The sequence below is a fragment of the Urocitellus parryii genome, chromosome 1, assembly GCF_045843805.1.
Source record: "Urocitellus parryii isolate mUroPar1 chromosome 1, mUroPar1.hap1, whole genome shotgun sequence".
NCBI lineage: Eukaryota > Metazoa > Chordata > Mammalia > Rodentia > Sciuridae > Urocitellus > Urocitellus parryii.
In genome coordinates this window covers 35,597,640-35,621,325 of record NC_135531.1, presented here as the reverse complement: position 1 = coordinate 35,621,325, position 23,686 = coordinate 35,597,640, and positions in this window count along the sequence as shown.

The following is a 23,686-nucleotide window of genomic DNA, read 5'->3' as shown; positions in this document are numbered from 1 at the left end:
TTTATAGACTAAATTTAAAGAGGGTTTAATGTTTTATCTTATAGGATCATGAATCTAACTGCCAACAGAAGCTATGCAGGTAAGATAAATGTGCAAATTGGGCCAAGTTTAGTAAAATAAGTGAGTGGTGAAGAGGGCATGCCTTGTTTATAAAGACATCTAAGGTCACTTAACAATAATCACTGGAACAGAGATAAGAAAAATTGTGCTCTATATGTATAATAAGTATTGTAATGCATTCTTCTGCCATGTATTTAAAAAATAAAATCAATTTTAAAAAGTGAAAAAAAAACCCAGTAATCACTGGGCAGGTCAAGGAAGTGCATTTATCACTGGGTTTAACCTGTAGAGATGTCAGCTTTATATTGCTCATTAGATGTATACCCCATCCTTTACCCCTGAACCTAAGTCATGAAAACTCAGGATACTAACTGGGATATTTCTATCACTCTGGTGCCATAAGGATCTTTTAGGAGAGATTCTGTAACCTATTAAGACTTCTTTAGCTTCTTACAGTTCACTATGCTATAGTCAGAGGGGTCTTTCTGAAGACAGTCTTGTTGGTATCTGCCACACTGAAAACCCTTCAAAAACTCATTACCCGTCTGGATCAACTCTAACATGGCCTAGGAGAGGAACTGACCTGGATTTCTTTCAGTTGTGCCAATACCCACCTCATATTCTCACTACTAGCTTTCTGTTCCTGCAATTTCATCTCCCTCCAAGATTCTCACCCCCAGCTGACACCTTCAGTTGGTTACTCCCTCTTATCTTTCTCTGCTCACTTTTGATGCAATTTTTACTAAAACTCCCCTTTAGATTCTGTATTACTTTGGTCAGAGCCCATTTCACGTTTTATTGTGATTTCCTCTTTGCTTGATGAGTTTCTGTGCCGTTTGAGGGCAAACACTATGTGGATCATATTTGTAGGCCTATTCCATGACCAATGCTCCTGGTTGCATAGTGTAGGACCTGTAAGGGGTCCTACAGCAGCATCTTGGGGAATGACATTAGTGCAGAGTCACTGAGTCTGACTGGAAGTGATATAATAAAATTCCCACTTACTTGCATATCAGATTGGCTTAGGATTCTCTACAATGCTTGGGGAACATAGCATTTTTTTTTCTAGAATGACTTTTACTGGGGCTGCTTACTAAGATAATATCCAGAAACTGCAAGTGAGAAAGGAGAGGATGGAGCCCAAGCTGCCGTTGCCTGGTGCATTATCTGACAGCTCTTCCCACTGGCTTATTGCTGTGTCCAGTTTCCCATTTTCTTCCTCCATTGGGGTCCTCAGGGAATATTAACCACCTACCAAAGCACAAGTGTTGATGATATGCAGAGTGGAGGGTACCGACTCACTTCATGGGACTTGATCCTTGCCTAAGGAAGCTCAGGGCAGGGGATGGGGACACACATAGGTGTCAAAAATATGACTTCATTTTCTTGTTTTTAAAGGCTTAGGTTCATCTTCAAACCTGAAGGGTCATCTGCATTGGCTTCATTTTCATTTGGAAAAGAAGTCTATGCTTAGGGCTAAAATTTTTAATTTTTATTTTTATTTATACACGACAGCAGAATGCATTACAATTCTTATTACACATATAGAGCACAATTTTTCATATCTCTGGTTGCATACAAAGTATATTCACACCAATTCATGTCTTCATACATGTACTTTGTATAATAATGATCATCACATTAGTTAGGGCTAAAGTTTTAAAGTGAGGTTTTAGTGCTTCTCTAGGTGAGATTCACACACACACACACACACACACACACACATCCTATCTTGATCTTGGCTTCCCACACCAAGCCTTGAGTGCCTCAGGGAATCAGAGTTGAGGAGTGAAATGGTTTAGGTTTCAGGTTCTACCCTCTTCTCTGGGCAGAATAAGACCACGTTTACAGAGCTTGCCAGGTACCTTCTCCAAACTTCAGGATGAGTAAAATCTGGTAAGCATTGCTGTTCTTTCACATTGTCTCCTATGGGGCTGTTGGCAACACCCAAAGGTGAGGGGCTGAGGAGCTAGGGGCTAGAATTTCCTCAATCTTTACAGTTCTTGGGTTTCAAAGAAGGGAGCAAAAGAAGTTCCAATTTCTCAGCATTACTAATTGGCAGGGAATTAATTTAACATCTTAACAGTTTATTTATGTGGCATAGTTGGGAAATGAAAGCCTTCCTATTAACTGAATTATAAAAAAAATTATTGGCCCTTTAAGCACTAAACACTAAACACTAAGCACTAAATATTGGCCCTTTAAGCACTTGTCAAAAGGAATCCCAGGGACTGCGTTGTTAGTTAATGCTTTGATATACTCAGAGATGCTACTAGGTGAGTAGGTCTAATTAATTCTATACCAAATAGCCCCAGTTTGCAACTTTTAAAATTTACTTTTCTTCCTAAATTATGCTATCTATTTTTAAAAGTTATTCTGTCTCATTTTTGCTTTCAGGTTGTGACCGCTCACTTCTTTCTGCTGCTACTAGGACTCTATTAGCAATACATTCTCTATTCCCTCTCAGATCTGTGACTTCAGCCCTTATAATGGGCTAGACAAATGGATCTCCAAGCTTGTTAGATTTAAATAACTCTGTAGGCACAGAGATACACTCCTACAGGTCAAAACAGGAAATATAGTGACTGAAATGTATCATATATGATTTGGCTAGTTTTAAAAGTTCTGGACATTTTTTTTTTCTCTTACAGGTAATCAAAGGTATAGGATAGGTGAATTCTGGAAGTGATGTGTTCTTACATCACATCTTTTTATGCTCAAAATAAGTAATGCAGTAAAAATGATTTTATTCTTTTTCTTCCTTTCAATCTATGAATGAGCACACTGAGAGGGAGAGGGGGAGAAGAGAGGAGAATCAGAGGGATTCATCATGGTGCCAGGGCTCAGTTTCATCATTCAGAAATTTAATTACAATAACTTTTTGTTTATCCAGAGGATGTCAAATTCTGAAAAATTAAATCATACTAACCATATTAGTTTCTCATTGCTGTTATAACAAATTACCACCAATATAGCTGCTTTAAAAGTACTCATTTATTATCTTATAGTGCTAGAGGTTAAAAGTTCAAAATGGTTCTCACTGGGCAAAAGTCAAGGAATCAACAGGGATCTCTGGAGGCTGTAGGGGAGAATCTGTTTCCTCGTCATTCTGGCTTCTACAGGTTTCTATATCTCTCATCTCATGGCCTCTCCCTCTATCCCCAAAGCAGCATGGTAGCACCTTCAGATCCTTTCCAGATGTCTGACCTCTGCTTCCATAGCCACATTTCCATCTTTCCTTGACTCTAACCCTTCAGACTTCTTCTTGTAAGGCTACTGTGATAATGTTGAGCCTACCCAGGTAATCCAGGATAATTTCCCCCTCTCAAGATCCTTAACAGTCACATCTACAGAATTTCTTTGGCACTGTAAAGTAACAGATTGACATATTCTGGGACTAGGACAGGGGCCAGTTGTTGTTGGTGGTCATGGGGCATTATTCAACTTCTCACACTCACTAAACTCATAATGTCCCTATATAAGAACATGCTGGTGGGATAAATATAATTGCTCATTTGCATAGGACACTTTCTTCTGCCAGGGCAATAGGTCACATGAGAAGGCCAAAATAAGATAAGCTTGCTTTGTAAGCATAGAATTATATCCATGGCTGTAGTCAAGAAACAGTAGTAGCTTGAAAATTGTCCTTTGTAATCTGAAAATGTTTCTACCCAACTAAGCAGCTCTGGCTGTTAGAATTGCTTTTCTGTGTAGGCCTTGAATTTGACACCTTGACAGGTTCAGATCCTTTGATTCTCCTCTAGTAAATTCCCTAGCCTGTGGTTCTAATCATGTGTGTAAGTAATGTGGTGCCCTCAAGGCAGCTGAAGTGCCTGAGAAGGAATTCCCATTCTAGATTCTATAGATGACATTCGAAGTATCACAACAAGGAACAATCTCTTCCTATATTTACGAATTCAAGACTCTTGAATTAGATTTATTGAATTAGCAATTAGTAGATAAGCAGTGATTTTTCAGTGGTGATGTGAGGGGTTATCAAGGTCAATGACAGGTTAGAAACATTGGATGGGTCCCAGTGTCTTTATTATAGCACCTAGGAAGCCAAGGAGCTGATCACTAGTGTAGGGCTCAAGGTCTAGAGTCATATTAGTCCTTGTCAGTGCTTCATGAAAGATGCTGACACCTCTCCAGGACCTGGATGAACCTGTCTGCAAAAATTTTAATCTGATTGACACTGAAAGTTTTGTGCCTGGTGTTGCAGGATGTCAGAGAGGACACTTTTCGGAGTTGTGAGAGTAAGTCTCAGGGCTTTTTGCTGACTACTTGCTATAAATGTTTCTACATTTGTCAGAAATTGGACTAATACTTTATAATCTCCCACTTGGCATTAGGAGAAGGAACATGTAACTCTATGATCTAATACATGAATTAGGAGGTTCTTGCTTCTCTGGCTTTAAAGAGCATCACTGTCATCCAGGAGAGCTGGTTAACTCAGATGCCTGGGCCCACCCTGACCTTCTGAGCCAGTAGGTCTTGGGAGGGAGGTTGGGGAACACATTGCTCTCTATGTTCCAGCTGATGTTGATGCTGCTCACTGGGGGCCATTCTTTGAGAACTACTGGGTTTTGTTGTGGCCTAAAGCCACAAAAGATTGATTTATTGCTCACACTACATGTGCCTGTGGGTTAGCTGGAGGCTCTAGTCTGCATCAGGACTGATGCTACTCCACTGCAGAGATGGATGGAGCAACAATCTGGAATATCACTGTGGTGTGTGTATGCAAGAACAGGAACTGGTGATAAAACTCCTCAAAACTCCTTGGCTAAGACTGGTCACATCCCACCACGTGCCTGGTCCTACCACATGAATGCCAAGAAGCACAATTTTACCATGTGTCCTGGAGGATAATAACCTGAATATTTGTAAATAGCACCAATGGCTACCTCATGTACTCCCCAACTTTAACCAGAACAATCTGATAGCAGTCAAGCAGTCAAACTGACTTAAGTCAGCACAGGGTGCTTGGGCATGGCATAGCTGTATCATGGTGGCTCAGTTTACCTTGGGTGTGACATAGGTGGTATCATCCTGGATTAGTTTGCCTTGGGTGTGGTGTAGCTGGTGTTACTGTTTAGTCTTTCCAGGTAGAACTGGAGATTATGACTTAATTTGTGTCCTGGTTACAAGGCATACTTCATTTGGTTCCTCTTAGATATATGGTTGATCCATCTCTCCCTCCTCCCTTTGTCTCCCCCACCCCTCTGTATTTGATACTTATATTCTATTGCGGATATGATCTTTTTTGACTTTCTCCTTAAATTTTAGAGATAGACTTGACTTTGGAGATTTGCTGCCTTATTGTGTTGACTGTAACAGGATGATAATTCTGACAATTCTGATCATCAGCAACTCTCACTTCATTCCTTCTTCCCTCTGCCTCCCTCCCTCCCTTCCACCTCTCCCCTTTCCTTTGTTCCTTTCTTCCTTCATTTGTTCATTCCTTCCTGATAAAGCTTTGTTGCTTTACCACCATTTAAGCCATTTATGAAGCTGGGACAACATAATATATAAGTATAAATTTAAACTTTCCATCTAATATTATGTCTCAAGACCCCTCTCCAAGCCATCAATTTAGCCCATGCTCCTATTAAAGCCTGCTTTCTCATAGATCCTTAATTACTTTCCAGCCCACCAGAGAGTGTTTACATCTTCACCAAGGACAGGCTGCAGGGAGAACAACGGGGTGAAGACTGCTTGTTTTGCATTCTTTGGTTCGATCATTTCAGTTCATCAGGGAAATAAAACTGTCAACACAAGATTTCTGAGTAAGGGGGATGATGGTATGGTATATGATTCAAAGGATTGCCAGAGGCTAAAGCCACTGTGAAAGCTTTAATTAACTGGGACAGTCAGGGGCAGGTGTGATGGAAGGGAGCACTGTGGTTATTAATGTTAATTTTATATGAATATAGGGAAACTCCTGAATGCATTATTTCATAATTAATTTTCTTATAGGTACAGATGTCCTAGATACCCCCTAAAGGAAGACTGGAGAGATCAATTCATTTAATACACTTTAGTGTTTGGAGGCAGCCATATATTTATGGCTATGGTTTTGCTTTACTTTCTTAATGCTGTTTTCTTTCTCTGTTCTTAAGATGGCATGGTTTATGGTCATTACCACGGTTTTTGAAGTATTTTAAGTTCCTTGGGTACATTTTCGGTCATTGCTCAAAGCAAGATGAACAAAAATCGTGATGGCTTTGGAGTTTCTGATATTTAATTCTGTTCTTGCAGAATATATACAAGTATTTGTCAACTAAGTAAATGTGTCTTTTTTTTTAAAGTTGGGACTATTCTGGTAATTGGTAATTGAGTATTTTGTCTTATGTGAAATATTGTATATATTCTAATGTTTTGTTGTCTTAAAAGTTGAAGTTTTCTACTTATTTTTTTTAACATTGTTATTTTTATTGTTCCTGACCACAAACTTAAATGGGAACAGGGAGGACCCAGCTACTCATGTTTGCCCCAAGGTTTAGAAACCAGGCTGATAAGACTGTTTTTAGCTGAACCAGATTTTCAGGTAGGACAGAACTGCCAGGATTCATCAGCAGCCTGAACTCAACCCTGGAGGTAGGTGGGGAATGGGGGAGAGATCTGTGGTACAAAGAAGCAAATTTTCTTTCAAGGACATGTTTCTCTCTGAAAATTGGTAGGTTTCCCTAACCACAGCATGCCTGAGATATTTGCGTGGGGTTAAAATCTTGTCAGAAGAAACACTCTGTCCTTACCTGTGAGATGCTCACCTTCCATCTGCCTGTCTGTGTAGCCCTTACTAGCATAGGACTGTAGCCCTCATACTCAATTCCTCCATACTTTATGTTCTTTATTTGTAGAAAGGGAGCAGTAAAAAAATATTATAGAATGTTGAGAAGATTATATGATGTCATATGGAAACAGTTCCTTGAAGAGTAAACATTGGACAGGTAGATAAACATTATATATTGTGTGTCTCCTTTTCCTATCTTGTCTTGCATACATTAACAATAATCAAACCAAAATCACACATTGTTCTGCTCCCTCTTGTAAGGCCTTGTTGGGCTCAGAAAGAAATATAAGGCAAATTTTCTCCAAAAGGTTATGAAACAATTGGTAAGATGAATCATAAATAAGTAAACCATGGTTTAGAAAAAGAAGAGAAATTTGCATTAGTTTTCAAGTCAATATTACAGATCATGAGCGTCAAAGAAATTCAGGAAGGGGAAGACCACTCTGGAATGAAGTGATCTGCAAGACTTCACAGAGGACTGATTTGGATAGGTATAAAAAGTTAGAGGTATAGATGGGGGTGGAAATGGTGGGGAGATGGAGAAGTTTCTTAGAGCATTATGTAGGGATGCTGATAATACCAAAAGCAGGGAGGCCACAGAGTAAAAAGGGTGTTTGAATAAGAGCAAACAACCTAGTTTGTCAGGTAAGTACTCTATTGGTGAGTGATAAAATATATGTGTTAGAGCCAATTTGGCGGGGGGACTTATTGGCATTTAATCATATTTGTTAAAACCATCTTATAAGTGAATTTGAGGAAATATGGCTACTAACATTTTAATGGTGGAGATATGTTCAATTTTTCTATATGCATTGTGCAGTCATTGTGATGGTTTTGTGTGTCAATTTAACTGGACTACAAGATGCCTACATAGCTAGTGGAACATTTCTGGGTGTGTTCGTGAGGGTGCTTTCAGAAGAGATTACCATTCAAATTGCAGGACTGAGTAAGGAAGCATGTCCTCACCAGTTTGAGTGGAGTCATTTAACCAGATGCCGGTGGGGAGGATGAAGAAATGGTGGTTAAAAGAAAAAATTTCACAAAACAAATTTAACTGAGTTTGTTCGCATCAAGGATGATTTGAATGTCCAGCAGCATCCAAGACTGGAGAGGTACAGTGAGCTCCACCCCAGCAGCATGGGCTGCCATGGAGTAAGACAAAGAAGATATATTTGATTGGTTAGAGTAAGAAAGACCTTAGGTGGAGAGTATTTGGTTATTTCTGAATGGTAAAATCTCTAGTTTCACTTTATTATTTATGTTGGGCTGAAGCAGGAACTTGAAGTACTAGAGCCATCCCAATCTAAAGACTTCCTAGTTGAAAATGTCTTATCAGGACCTGTTCACTCTTCTGGGACATTCATCTTCTCCTGTCCTTGGACATTTGCCCTCATGGTTACTGGGCCTTCAGACTCTGATCACCACTTAGATTACTGGACTCCCCAGTTCTCAGGTCTTCATGTTTGGACTAGATGAGACCATCAGCTCTCCAGGGCCTCCTGGTTGCAGATGACAGGTCATGTGGCTTCTCAGGCTCTTCAGTTATGTGAGTAAATCCCTTGAAAGAGATCTATGAATCTCTGTATCATATGGGTTCTGTTTCTCTGGAGAATCCTGCCTAACACAGTCTTTTTTTTTTTTTTTTTTTTTTTTTTTTAAGAGAGAGTGAGAGAGGAGAGAGAGAGAATTTTTTTTAATATTTATTTTTTGGTTCTCGGCAGACACAACATCTTTGTTGGTATGTGGTGCTGAGGGTCGAACCCGGGTTGCATGCATGCCAGGCGAGCGCACTACCACTTGAGCCACATCCCCAGCCCCTAACACAGTCTTGATATGATCATTAATGTGATCTTCACATATATAATCAAACCAGCACAAGGCCATGGGTATATGTTAACTTCTCTCTAGAGAACCCCTAGACATCTTTTCTCGCATTTACATTTGAGAAATTATTTATTTTTTAGTTATAGGTGGACACAGTGTCTTTATTTTTTACTTTATGTGGTGCTGAGGATCGAACCCAGTGCCCTCACGCATGCTAGGTGAGCACTCTACCTCTGAGCCACAACCCCAGCCCCTCTCGTAGTTACTTTTTAAATAGTACTTCAATTTAAACAGATAGCATGCAATGTATATCTCATGCCATACAGTATTTATCTGTTTCAGAAGATTGCTTATTCTTAGCACTGTCTATTAGAGGCCTGTGGGATATACTCATTGATTTGGAAAAAAACATAGTCCATCTTGGATCAATAAATAGGTATTTGGTTTATATTAAATTGAATAATCTATTAAACAAAATCTATTTTTGTCATAGTTTATCATTTTTTGTGGGTGATGATGGTAAAATAACATGGAACACTTTGATTTTTTTCATCTTTTCTATCTATTACATATTTAATCTTTCATTGAATCTGTCAACATGCTTAAAATAGTTTTTCCCTTTAGTATGGAATGATTTTTAGATTGAATGTCTTAATAAATCACCTAATGTAAGATTTATAACTCATGTCAGAGTTGATGTTTTGCAAGATTAAAATATTTTCTACAAGCTGGGCATGGTGGTGCACACCTATAATTCCAGAAGCTAGGGAGGCTGAGGCAGGAAGACTCTAAGCTCAAAGCCAGTCTCAGCAACTTAGGTAGGCCCTAGGTAACTCAGCAAGACCCTGTCTCTACATAAAATAGAAACAAAACAAAACAAAACAAAAAACTGTGGATGTGGCTCAGTGGTTAAGTACTTCTAGGTTCAATCCTTTTTTAATTAAAAAGAAATCTTTTTTTTTCTTCAGTATACACACAATTTAGCTCAGGCAAAAGAGACATATTCTTGATGATAAATGTTTCTTATAAGATTGTTTTTTAGTGACCATAATCAAGAGCAATAAAAAAAAGGAAAAGGAAGAAAGAATAAAATTCACTAATAATAAATTGGGATTGGCTGGAAGTTCTTGATGTCCGGATTTAAATTTTTTTAAACATTTAATAATGAAAAATTTAAGAAAATATAGTAAATTGAAAGAATTTTAAATAAACACCCATGCACCCACCACCTAGATTATACCATTAATGTTTACTTGCTTTATTACACATCTATTTTTAAATCTACCTGCACAAGGAAAAGTTACATCAATTTTATACTGAGTTCCAGTTGGTTGCGTCTATGCCATCTGTTTTCATGTTTCTATAGCATCTACTACCACTTCCAACCAAGACCAGTGGGACAGATGGATAGTCATTTCAATTTATCAAAAAATGCTTGTTGAGGCTTTAATGACATACCCTACATCACTCTGTGGAACTGTAAAGTCATCAGTAAATGACACTGATTATATTTTGTAATTTCTGCTGTGGTTTTTGGTAGTTACCTGGGGAGCTTGCTCACCTGAGTTCTCTTAGACCTCCCTAAAACGATTTGAGTCAATAAACCTGACATGGGAACTTGAAGTTAGTATATCTTAGAAGCCTTTAAAAAAGCATCAGAGGTGACTTTGAAGTGTGATTGGATTTGGAAACCACGGATCTTGATTTTAATACAAGAATCACATCTTACATTCATTGAAGAAGAAAAAGCATTTTGGGGAAAAGTCAATAATACAGTATGTAATCAAGCACTATATTCTGTGGTGTTGTGGTTTGGATATACAGTATTTCCCCAAAGTTCCTATGTTAATGCAGGAATGCTCAGAGGTGCAATGATTAGATTATGAGAGCTGTATCCTATTTAGTCTAGTCACCCATTTGCTGGATTGATAATTTGAGTGGACTAACTGGGTGGTAATTGTAGGTATTTGGGGTGTGGATGGAGGAAGTAGGTCACAGGGTGGGGGGGTTGGTCTTTGGGTTTATGATTTGTCTCTGTGGTGTCTGTCTCCATTTCTCTGTTTCTTGGCTACCATGAGATGAGTAGTTTTTCTTTATCATGGCTTTCCACCATGGTGTTCCATCTTACCACCAGCCCAGAGTGATGGAGTCAGCTAATCATGAACCAAACCTCTGAAAATTCGAGCTTGAAATAAACTTTTCTTCTTCTAAGTTGTTTTTGTTAGGTATTTTGGTCACAGTGATAAAAAACTGACTAATGTGTGTGGTTTATACATTCAAAATGCTTGAGGCTTTTAGAGAATGGAAAAACTGATGTGGGCCAGAGAGTTATTCAGTTCTCTGGATGACCAGGACTGAGTCTGAGAGCATCTGTAATATCTGAAGAAGTCAAGAGGAGGGACAGGAGATCTAAGTCTGGAAAACACCAGAAGTGTTATGAACTGGTGAGAGTGAAGTATCTCTAATGAGCAGACAGAGAGATGTAGGTTTTGGAGGATATCAAACACCAGATAGGTAGCAAATGTAAAATTTTGGAAAAAAAATGTTAAAGATTGTGCTTGAAAGTCATCAGTAAATGACATTGGTTATATTTTGTAATTTCTGCTGTGGTTTGTTAGATACAAAGTCCCATATACTAGCTATGAATTTTAATGGCATTAAGGGTAAACCATTTTCATCCTAGGATGAAGCATTATCTTTTATTTAGCTTATTCAGGCCCTTCTGAGTTTTAGATACGCATCATTTTGAGCTGTTGAGATTTCTGAGGCCTTTTTCTCACTTTGACATTGATTCCTGGTTCCAAAAACCTTGTTTGGATCATAGAAAAAGTAACATTCATATTCCTTTCCTTTTCACATGTCTCCAAGACCTCTGGCACCCGTCAACCCCTTGTATTAGCCAGGGTTCCCCAGGGGAACAGAATGAATAGAATGTAATATAATTGAGATGCTCTATTCGATTGGCTTATGTGTTCAGAACCAGGATCGTCCCACCACAGTGCTTGTCTGCAGGCTGGAGAGTCTGCGAAACCAGAAGCTGTTTAGTCCAAGCAGCTGGAAGCATCAGAAAAATAGGGACTAATGATGCAGTCCCCATCTGAGACTGAGGCTTGGAAGTCCCCTGGAGAGTAACTGGTGTGAGTCCACTTTCAGAGGCGGAAGGTTCTGGAGTCTAGTGTCCTTGGGTGAAGGCAGTAGCTGAAATGCACACTCCTGGGAAGAGCCAACTGTGTACTTACATGCAAGCTTCATTTTTCTTGCTGTCTACTGGACTGTGCCACCCACATTCAGGGCAAGTCTCCCCATTCAGTGTGCTGACCCACATGGCAATCATCTCTGGAAAAACCCCCTCAGACACACCTAAATGTGGGCTTTACTAATTTTCTAGGCACCTCTTGTTCCAGTCAAAAGTTGACAACCAATTAACCATCACACCCTCTGTTGTGTATCTTTTGTTTTGTTTTTGGTTCTGTCCCCATAATCAGACATGTTCCTTGAAGTCAGGGAATACCTATCTGCTACTTTGTCATCTTGGACCTGTCAGGATCCTTGACTTATTTATGGGACCCTAAGTAACTATAAGATTGTTGGTTACCTTTATGATTTCACAGTTTTGAGTGTCGGCAATCTGAGTTGCTTAGCTGGTGGTTCTCTTCTGGTTCTGGGTTTCTCCTGAGGTTTCAGTTCATGTGTGGGCAAGGTTGCAGTCATATGAAGACTCTATTGGGGTGAAAGGATCCATGGCCCAGCTCACTCATGTGGTTGTCAGCAGGCTCCTGTTTATCACTGATGTTGCCAGAGAGTTCAGTTTCTTTCCTGATGGTTTTTTGTGTAGGGCTTTTCTGAAGGTGGTAGCTGGCTCTCTCCCAGATCAGCAAAATCCCAGGAGCTAGACTGCACCTAACGTGGAAGCCTAAGGATTTTGTAACTGAGAATCAGAAGTGTCACCACTTCTGCATGCTATTTGTCACACAAAGCATCCTCAATATAACGAAGGAGATGCTATAAAAGGTAGGAGTATCAGGAGGCAGGGATCATTGGGGGTTACCTTGGAGGCTGGCAACAACAGGACTGTTAGCTCTGTTGGGTGTCCAGTGTTCACTCTTCTCCCAGTTCCATATTTATTTAATTGCTTTCTCCATCTGTCTTGTTAGAATAGGAAAAAGGAGAGACCCTGAGCACATTATCAGGAAAGCCTCAATATGTTGACTGAGTGGTTTGGGTATACTAAATGCCATTGTGGGTACTGTGAAGGTCACTAAAATCATAGATGACTTCTTATCCTCAAGATCTTTATGATATAGTTGAGAAAACAATGCACACCAGGGTACTCAGAATCCTTTTTTCATGGCAAACTATATTAAATTCAACTCAGCCATAGCCTAGGCAGCAAGAGGAATTTCCTGGAAGGCTGTGTAGCTCAGGGAAAGGCAGGGGTGCAAGCCCAGCTGGATGCAGTGTACAGATCTCACCAGGACACTTGTACTCATTTTTCATTTCTGTGACTCTTTCTGCATCTATTGGCCTCATTCACAAGACTTCTGGCAGTCCTTGGTCTACATCTTGAAGCTGTACTATGTAGACAATAAAGCCTGCTTGTAGTTCTAAATTCTAAAATCTAAGGGAAGGGCTCTGATGGTTCCAGTCTGAACCCTAGACTGATGAGCATCTCTCTAATCTTTTGTCTGACCCTCATTTGGCATTGACACTGTGGCAGATATTGGGTGGGTGCCGGATTTACAAAATCAAAAGTAAATCCTGTTAAAGGTATAGTTGTAGTTGAGAGGCAGGGCCAGGAGGGGTAAGACTCTTTTTTTGTGGGTGTGAAACAGTCCTGATTAAAGAAAGACCCTGCTTGCATGATAGGAGACAACACTGAGAGTGTGGGCCTACAGGTGTGAGGCCATGTGTCATTTCCATTCCCCTTTTAAACTTCAGTTCTTTTGCACTATTCTTTTATTTAGTTGGGTCTAGAAGTTCTGTCTGGGCTGCTTCTTTGGGATGTCAGTTGCTTGTCTAAGAAACTCTTGGCAGGCTGCATTCGGAGTAGCACCTAGTGTGCCGAACATCACTTGATTTCTAACAAGTCATAATAGTTCTGACAAGATCTTTCTTTCAAAGGGAAATGTGAGAGAACAAGGGAGATGGAAATGTCTCTGTTTTCACTGAAGTACAGTCAGAATGAATAATTAAGAAATTGATCCTGAGCTCTGCAGTATTATCAGAGCTGTTAGTCAAAAGAAGGAGGATGAGGTGTGGGTGTGTTTGTGCTTCCACATGACAGGTGGAAGTTCTCATGTCTACACTTCTGTTCATAGAGCCATCCAACTGGATGATGAGGACAGAGCTCTCTTCGGGGTGAATAGGGTTGTTTTTCCAAAACAACACACCTAGAGTAAGTGCTAGTATGATTTCAGGTAAGAGGTAGTTTCAAACTCCAAACAAAAGTCCCCAAATACATCCATGCTCAGTAACCAATCCCCTGTCAGAGACAACATATCTTATTCTATGGTTAAAAAAAAAAAGAGATGAATCATTTCTGGAAGATTTTAATAAACATTCATATTAAAATATTAATAGGGGCTGGGGATGTGGCTCAAGCGGTAGCGCGCTCGCCTGGCATGCGTGTGGCCAGGGTTCGATCCTCAGCACCACATACAAACAAAGATGTTGTGTCCGCCGAGAACTAAAAAATAAATATTAAAATTCTCTCTCTTTAAAAAAAATTAATAAATCACATCAGATGCTTTCTTGAAATACTCTCTTTTTTTTTTAATTTAATGAGGCATAAGTATGTGCATGCTATGTGTGTGTATGTGTGTGATTGTGAATAAGTTTAGGGACAGGGACCCCAACTTCTAATACAAAATTTTGCCTATGGCCAATTGTGATATTAAATTCTCATTTATCTTCATATCACATATAATTTATGTGTTTGAATAGAAATTCCATCTGCAGAGTAACGATGTAGAGTCAGACATTAAACTCTCTAAGAATACTTACGTCCTTCATCATTTATTTTAACAATTAGTCTGGATATTAGCATTCTATAAGACTAGACCTCTCAATACTTAATTCTTTTAAATTGGAACATACACATTAGCATTCTTCTATTGAATATTTTGTTCAGAAGCAGAGAAAAGTTCAGCACTTCTTCCCTGATGTGATACTGTTTACTAGGCATCGTCTCCTTCCAGTGACTACGTTTGGATACATTTCAAATCAGATAAGGCCCGTTATTTATTTTAAGACCCTTTAAGAACATAGCCAATTAGAGCACAGCACCCAGATTTCCTAGAAAGGGAGCAATAATGGTTTTTTGAGCTCTGTTACAAAGCATGGCAAGGGGTCTGTTTTTAAAGGGAAGTTTATTTTTAGAATCCTGTGATCCTCTTGTTATCCTCAAATTCCTTTGCTTATAGGTGTTTCAAAGAAATCTGAGCCCTGGTCAGGCTATTTTTATAAAGTCACCTACTTTTCCCCCTTCCCTAGGTTTCTTTAGACAAGGAATTAAGTTAAAACAGGCTTAATAAAACCATGCTCTGCTCAATTCAACTGACTTTGAATCAAGTTCATCAGATTTCTATTAATGAATTACTTTATTAATTAATTTGTTCAGAAAATATTTACTGAGGTCCTACTAAGAGCCACATACCAGAGTTAATACAATAGACATATAACCTCCTTATGACCATAGGCCAATATGCAAACACATGTGACTGTACTACACAAATGAACAGTCACAGCCAGGCTGAGAATTTACCCCAAGTGGTTAAAGACTGAGAACCTTAGTTTTGGGGGGCTAGACATACTCTCTTTAGGAAGAAACTTTGCCCTAATCTGTATGTCCAGGAGACATTATGTCTCTGAAGACTGAGGAAGAATACCCAGAACAGAGAAAACAGTCAGTCCAAAGACCCAAGGTGAAGGCTGGTACTGGCATGAGGAACATTTTCCCTTTCATTGCAGAACTGTGCACATTGTCAGTGATGGTGAGTAAGCGAGAACATCAGTCAACAGAAATGAGAGACAAAAATGGTGGAGTGAAGTTTGGCGGCCACCCACTGCCCCTCCACAGCCCAGAAAGGAAGCAGTTTGAGAATGGCTGACCAGAGACTGGTGCTGATACTGGGGACAGCAGAAATTCATGTCATGGAGTAAAAATATCAATACCTGGATAGTCACCCAGCCTGGGAGATAAAGAGAAAGAAGCTCACTAAATAGTTTATTGCATAAAAGTAGAAGCAATAATCACCCCAGCATATGGACAGACATATGAGCAGTATGAAAAAGCAAGAGAACAAACCACCCAAAACAGCCCACAGTACTTCAACAACTGATCCCATTGACACCGTGTTAAAGGAAATGTTGGAGAAAGAATTTAGGAAGTTCATAGTTAAATTTTCAATGAGCTAAAAGAAGATGTAAGGGATGAACTTAGAAAATATAGGAGGTGAAAGATCATTTCAATAAAGTGCACCATGATCAAGTGGATTTCATCTCAGTGATGCAAGGTTGATTCAAGGTATTCAAATGAACCAATATAATGCACCATATTAATAGAGTTAATGATAAAAACCACATGATTATCTCAATAGATACAAAAAAAAAAAAAAAAGCATTTGACCAAGTCCAGCACCATGCATGTTTAAAAAGACTAGAAAACTAGGGATGGAGGGAACTTACCTCAACATTGTAAAGGTTCTATATGACAAACCCAAGGCCAACATAATATTAAATGAAGAGAAACTGAAAGCACTTTCTCTAAAATCAGGAATAAGACAAGGATGTCCACTCTACCACTCCTATTCAACATAGTCTTTGACACTCTAATCTGGAGCTATCAGGCAAGGGAATGAAATTAAAGAAATACACATAGCAAAATAAGAAGTAAAATTATCTGTTTGCTGATGACATGATCCTACATCTAAGGCCCAAAAGACTCCACCAGAAAACTTCTAGATCTTAAATTCAGCAAAGTAGCAGGATACAAGATTGACATATATAAATCAACCACTTCCTTGCATTCCAATGATGAATCTGTTAAGAAAGAAATAAGGAAAATTATCTCAGTTACAATAGCTTCAGGAAAAACAATACTTGGGACTAAATCTGAGAAGGTAAAAGATCTCTTCAATAACAACTATAGACCATTGAAAAATGAAATTGAAAAAGACATAGAAGATGGAAAGATCTCATTTTCTTGGACAGGCAGGATTAATATCAAAATGGCCATACTATCAAAAGTGTTATACAGAATCAATGCAATCCCTATCCAAATACCAATGACATTTCCCCCAGAGTTAGAAAAAGAATGTTCTAAAATTCTTTGGAAGAATAAGAGACTCAGAGTGGCCAAAGCAATCCTGAGCAAGAAGAACAATGCTGGAGGCATCACAATACGGGACCTTATACTACAGGGTTATAGTAACAAAAGCAGTATGGCATTGGCACCAAAACAGACTTAAAGACCAGTGGAATAGAATAAAATACACAGAGACAAGCCCACATAGATACAGTCATCTGATACTAGAGAAAGGTGTCAAAAACATACATTGGAAAAAAGATAGTCTTTTTAACAAATGGTGCTAGGAAAACTGGATATCCATATTTAGAAGAAGGAAATAGACCCCTATCTCCCATCCTGCACAAAAGTCAATGCAAAGTGGATCAAAGACTTAGGAATTAGACCAGAAACATCACAACTTTCTTAAGAAAACCTTGGCTCAACACTCCTAATATGTTAGCACTGGTATCAACTTCCTAAACAAGACTCCTAAAGCACAAGAAAGGAAACCAAAAAGGAGTAAGTGGAATGGCATCAAGTTGAAAAGCTTCTGCCCAGCAAAGAAAACACTTAGGAGTATGAAAAGAGAGCTTACAGAATGGGAGAAGATCTTTGCCACTTGATCCTCAAAGAAGGGATTAATATCTAGAATATATAAAGAACTCAAAATACTTAACACCAAAAAAAAAAAAAGACCCAAATAAAAAATGGGCAAAAGAACTAAATAGACACTTCTCAAAAGAAGAAATAGAAATGGCTAACAAATATATGAAAAAAATGGTCAGTATCTCTGGCAATCAGGGTAATGTAAATGAAAATCATATTGAGATCCCATGGCACTTTAGTCAAAAGATAAATTATTTAGACTACAACCAATAAAAAGTGCTGGGGAGGATGTGGAAAAAAGGAACACTCATGCATTGTAGGTTGAACTGCAAATTGGTACAACCACTGTGGAAAGTAGTATGGAGATTCTTCAAAAAAATAGAACTGGAACCACCATAGGACTGAGTTATCCCACTTCCTGGTATTTATCCAAATGATCTAAAGTCAGTATACTGTATTGATACAGCTGCATCAATGTTCACAACAGTGTAATTCACAATAGAATTTTGTTCAGTCATAAAGAAGAATGAAATTATGACATTTGTTGGTAAATGGATGGAACTGGAGAGCGTCATGCTAAGTGAAAGAAGCCAGAATCAGAAACTCAAGGGTCAAATGTTTTCTGTCTTATGCAGAAGCTAGACCACAATAAGGGGGGTAAGAGGGAGTGGATTCCATAAAATGAAATGAAGTGAAGTAGAGGAAGGGGATTGAGAGGGAGGGAGGAGTTACAAGAAAAGAAGGAATGGTGAAATGAAATTGACCAAACTATCTTATGTACATATATGGATACACCATAGCAAATTTCACCTTTATGTATATCTATGAAGCACTAATTTTTTCTTTTTTTAAAAAAAGCTAAATAGAAGGAAGACCAGTAGAGTAAAGGAAAGAGAACAAAGTAGTTCCCCTTTTTCTCCCCTCTCCTTCTTCCTGAATTGGAGCAAATTATATTGTATGCTGGTAAGATTGTGTCAAAATTAACCCCAAAGTTATGTAAAACTACAATGTGCTAATAAAAATGCAAAAATCAAATTATTCTCAACAACAACAACAACAACAAAGGACCCCAAAGTGGGAAAAAGCTTGGCATGTTGGAGCATAGGAAAAGGGTCTTTTGACAAAGCTAAGACAAAGCTCAGACAATGGCTCAGTGGGTAGGGCCCAGAGTATGTCCACCTTTGTAGTCCAGGGGAAGGAATTCAGGTTTGAAATGCAGTGAAAAGACTTGAGAGAGTTTTAAGCAGAAAAAGGCTACAGTCTAATTTTGCTTCATGGAAAATGGATAATAGGGAGCAAGAGTAGAAGTAGAGAGATGGATTATGAGGGACTTGTACTAGCCTAGTGGCTCTGATGCAGAGCACCTAGTCTAGAGAGTATGTGAAATGATCTCTTAGTGTGACAAAGGGAATATTGTACATATTTGGCACATATACATATATGCATATGTTTTAGACCATTGAGTGTCTGTAACAATATGCCATAAATAGGGTGGCTTATAAACGGCAGAAGTTGATTTCTCACAGTTCTGGGGGCTGGTAAGTCCCTGATCAAGGTGCAAGCAGATTCTGTGTCTGGAGAGGAACTCTTTGTTGATTAATAGATGGTGCTTTCATGCTATGTCATCACTTGGAAGAAGAAGCAAGGTGACTCTAGGGCCTCTTTTATAGGAACACTAATCCCACTTATTAGGGCTCTGTCCATGTGACCTAATCCCCTCCTGAAATCCCCACCTCTCATAAAGATATTTGCATTTATTGGGCTTTTATTGGGTTTTAACATATGAATTTGGGGTGTGGGAGACACAAATTTTCAGAACATAGCAGTATATGAGATTTTTTTAAAAAATTCAAATTAGACATTATAACATGCAGAATATGTGGATACCATAATCATATATGATTCATAAATAAATCTCCTCCAGTGGAGGTACAATGCTAAAATCATTATATTTCCACTGTGTGATTGCAGCCAGAGTTTTGGAAATCTCTGGTCTAGGTACAAGGCAATGGTGACTCAGATTTGGTCGTAAAGTGGAGAGAAGTAGTGGCTTTGGGATTAGGTTTGATTTGTTGATGAATTGGACTGTACTTCTCTCTGTGTGGGACCATGAAGACTTGACAGGCTCAAGACTGGCCAAGCCCTTGGAGATCTTGTAGCCCTGTAGCATTTTTTGACTGAAGACTAAGAACATAATAGTTTTGTTTACTTTTACACACATTATGGCTCAGAATTGCCAAGGGGAAATTAACATTTTTACCAGGGCTTCTTTGCACAATTCTAGGGGCCACCATTAGCAATGCCTTTTCTGAGGTGCATCCAAGGACAAATGGTTCAGGATCATACGTTGAAAAGGTGGTGTGTGTATGTGTGTATGTGTGTGTGTGTGTGCATGTGTGTGTAAATTTTTCAACAGTCTATAGTACAGTGACTTTGGCCTTCTCTCTCCCCTGCCCCGCTTCCTTGAGAGTCTTTTCTTGAGACTGCAGAAACAAAGGAACAATGTGAGATTGGCCAATTTTCCCTATGTCTAGGAGATCTTGTCTCAAAGTTGAGAAGCCGATTTCAGCTGGGTCCTGAAGCCAGGAACTGAGGTTCTCTGTGGTTGGGACAGTGTGGCTCAGAGGTGTAATGATTTCCACACATAATCTGTCTGTGCCTTTTTCCAGGCTTGATGTGGCACATAATACCTACTTACCTTGACCCCTCACCCCTTGCCCAAATAACCCCACCACACCTCAGGCATGAGTGAGCAATATTAAACTTAGTGAGAATTTGTCACCTGACACTGTTTTATCCCCAAGTCAGCTCTCACCCAATTTTCAGAGATGATTTTCCTCCCATGGTCCTGAACCCAGCTTTATATTTCTTAGCCTCCTTTCTCACCTCAAATTGTTTACCTTTAGGGCATGTTCTGCTGTATGCAATTAATGTGATCTTCAGAACAAACTTAATCCTTTTGGGAAATGGAATTCATACATCACCTTCCACAAAGACAGCCCTTTCTCTGTGTTGTTACAATGTGAACATGTTACAATGACTGATACATGTTAACCTTTTTATTGTTATTGTTACTAGGATAAGATGAATTTTGAGTTCTGAATGACTGACCAACAAGTGTATTTTTGGAATATACTCTGTGGGCTAGAGGCCATTTTTTAAAAATCTATTCAATTCATAATTGTAGCCTTCAGATATTTGCTGAAAGCGCAGTGTACTATACTTATCCTGAGAATATTTTTCCCCTCCAAGGGATAAGAATTATCTTTTATAATTTCACAGCATTTTGGGTATTCATGGAAAATCAATCACTAGGTAAACATTAAAGTAGGCTTGATTGTTACTCTTTTTATTCCAGTAAAGAGGCTTCAGTTATGTTAGGTTAGAGTCAGTTATGGTTTGGATTTGATTTATCCCCTAAAAGCTCCTGTGCTAATGCAGGATGTTCAGAGGTGAAGGGATTGGATTATAACCCAATCAGTCCATCCTAGTTTGAATGGGCTGATGGGGTGGTAATTGTGGGTAGGTGGGTTGTGTCTAGAGGAGGGGGGTCACTGGGGGGTGTGCTGTGGAAAGTGCCTGTTGCCTGTGACTCTGCCCCTCTTTCTCTTTGCTTCCTGGCTGCCCTGAGTGGAGCAGTGCTTCTCTGTCAAGCTCTTCCACCCTGATGTTCTGCCTCCTCTCAGGCCCAAAGCAATGGAGTTGGTTGACTGTAGATTGAACCTCTGAAATGACGAGCTCAAAATAAACTTTTCCTCCTTTAAGTTGTTCTTGTCCGGTATTTTGGTCACGACCATGAAAACCTAATTAAAAGAACAATGTTTAATAAGGATTTGAGATCACTATTTTCTGATAAGAAGAAAAAGAACTACTTTAGCTTTGTATCGCTGATGTTCTTGGGAGGAAATTAGGAGGTCAGGGTCCTTTGTTTTGATCTTGAACAGGGAAGAGCAGTAGAAGGAAAGACTCTGTTCTCTACCAAGTAAAATTCAGCTAGGAAAATGAAATTTATGCATTCGGGCTTTGGACATCTGGTAAATTGATGGCTAGTGGTCAGGCAGAGAATATATCATTTCACCCCCTAAGTGCCACTTGTCTGTAACCTGATTATAAAACCACAAGAGCACACCAGAATTGGAGTTTAAGTAGAAATATAAAAATATAAGTAGAAAGCATTAAATTGTTAGGCAATAGGAAATTTCTTTCTCCCCTGGTCATTTTGAATACTCTTAGGCTCCATGGAGAATTTTACCACTATGCTAATATTTTTTATTGCTGCTCTAAAAAAATCACCACAAACTTAATGGGTTAAAAACTGCAAATTTACTCTTTTAAAGTTCTAGAGGTCGGAAGTCCAAGTAAATGTTTCCATTGAAATCAAGGTGACAGCAGGTTTGCCTCTCTTCTGGAGCCTCTAGGATTGGTTTCCTTGCTCTTCTCAGAGGCTGTTGACATTCCCAAATTCATGGCCTGGTTTTCTGTCTTTGTTTTTAGTAACACAGAATCTCAGGCCTCTCTCCTTCCCTCTGCTCCTATCACACAAGTCCTCTGTCCTCTACAAGGACTCCTGTGGTTAGAGAAGCCCCACCTAGACAACTCAGGATGCTTCTTGCTCTCAGCTTTCTCAATCACATCCACAAAGTCCCTTTTGCCATGGAAAGTAATGCACTGCCAGGTGCTGGGGTTAGGATGTGGACATCTTCAGCGGCCACTTTTCTGTGCGCCACCCCTCAGTCCTAAATCTAGAGACTTACTTTCCCAGCCTTCTTATCAAGGTTGCAATCAGAGTAAGTGTGTAAGTCACTCACCCCAGTGGACTAATTGAAAGGAGCAACTATAAACTCAATAACCAATATGAAACCAATTTAAACCAATATTTTAAAGTCATATTTAAAAAATGAAATTTCAAAAACATCCACGATAGACAAAATTTTAAATAAATTCAACGTGAGTATAGCAGATTTTCCCTTTCCCTTTGGCCCCAATGTGGTGGGGCATGGCGATTTCCACTGTAACTCTACAAAGGCATGTGATCTGTACTATACAAAAGAGGTACACATATGGCACACTTTGATTTAGAAAGCACAACTGAAGGAAGCAGGGACATTATATGCACTTTTAAAGCCAGAGTGATTGGAAGCTGCCACAGCAGATGTGGACAGTATAACTGGCCTTGGGGGAGTGAGCTTCTTGCCTGTGCCTTTGCTTTGGGACAATGTCAGTGGCTTCTGGCCCGTAGGACTTGTGACTTGAGTTTTGTTCCTGGTCACATTGCCTATCAACCCATTCTTAGATCTATTTGAAGATTCTGAGAGGTAACTTTTATTCTTTACTGAATCCCTTTTCTGCTTAATCAGCCAATTTACCATTGTTTGCAATTAATTACCCCCAATAATGTAGTTTATCACAATAAAGGTCATCTGATTTGGTTGGGTTAGCCAAGGCAAAGTCAAAGGCATGCATCAACATTGAAAGGGCACCATGACAATGGCTTAATCAAGGAAATACAGCATGTATACACCATCTAAAAACTCATCCTAATATTTTCTGGAATCTAAAAATAAAATCTTTATTTTTCAGTTTCTCACCTGATATTTCCCTGGCTCCAAATTAATACCTTATTCAGGGATTTATTAGTAATAAGAAGATATTGTCTTTATGTTTGCTCACAGAATAATGGCTCAATTCTGGGTGGAATCACATATGAGGCACTGGAAGGATTCTTCTGATGTGAGCTTTGGTGCATGTGTGCACACACTTTCTCTTTTCTTCTGAGTATTCTAATATTGAGGTAGAATTATTTGTGGTTTCAAATTTCAAAATTTTCAGATCATATTTTCTTTGTGGTTTCAAATTTCAAAATTTTCAGATCATATTTTCAGGTTTTAAAATTTTTTTGGTTGTAGATGGACAAAATACCTTTTTAAAAATATATTTATGTGATGCTGAGGATAGAACTCAGTGCCTCACACATGCTAGGTGAGTGCTCTACCACCAAGCCACAACCTCAACTCCTATTCTCATATTCTTTAACTGGATTTTCTCATCAAAGGTGACATTGTGACAGTTTGCTCCAAAATCCTTAAGAGATACCTTGCTTGTATAGCTCCATTTTC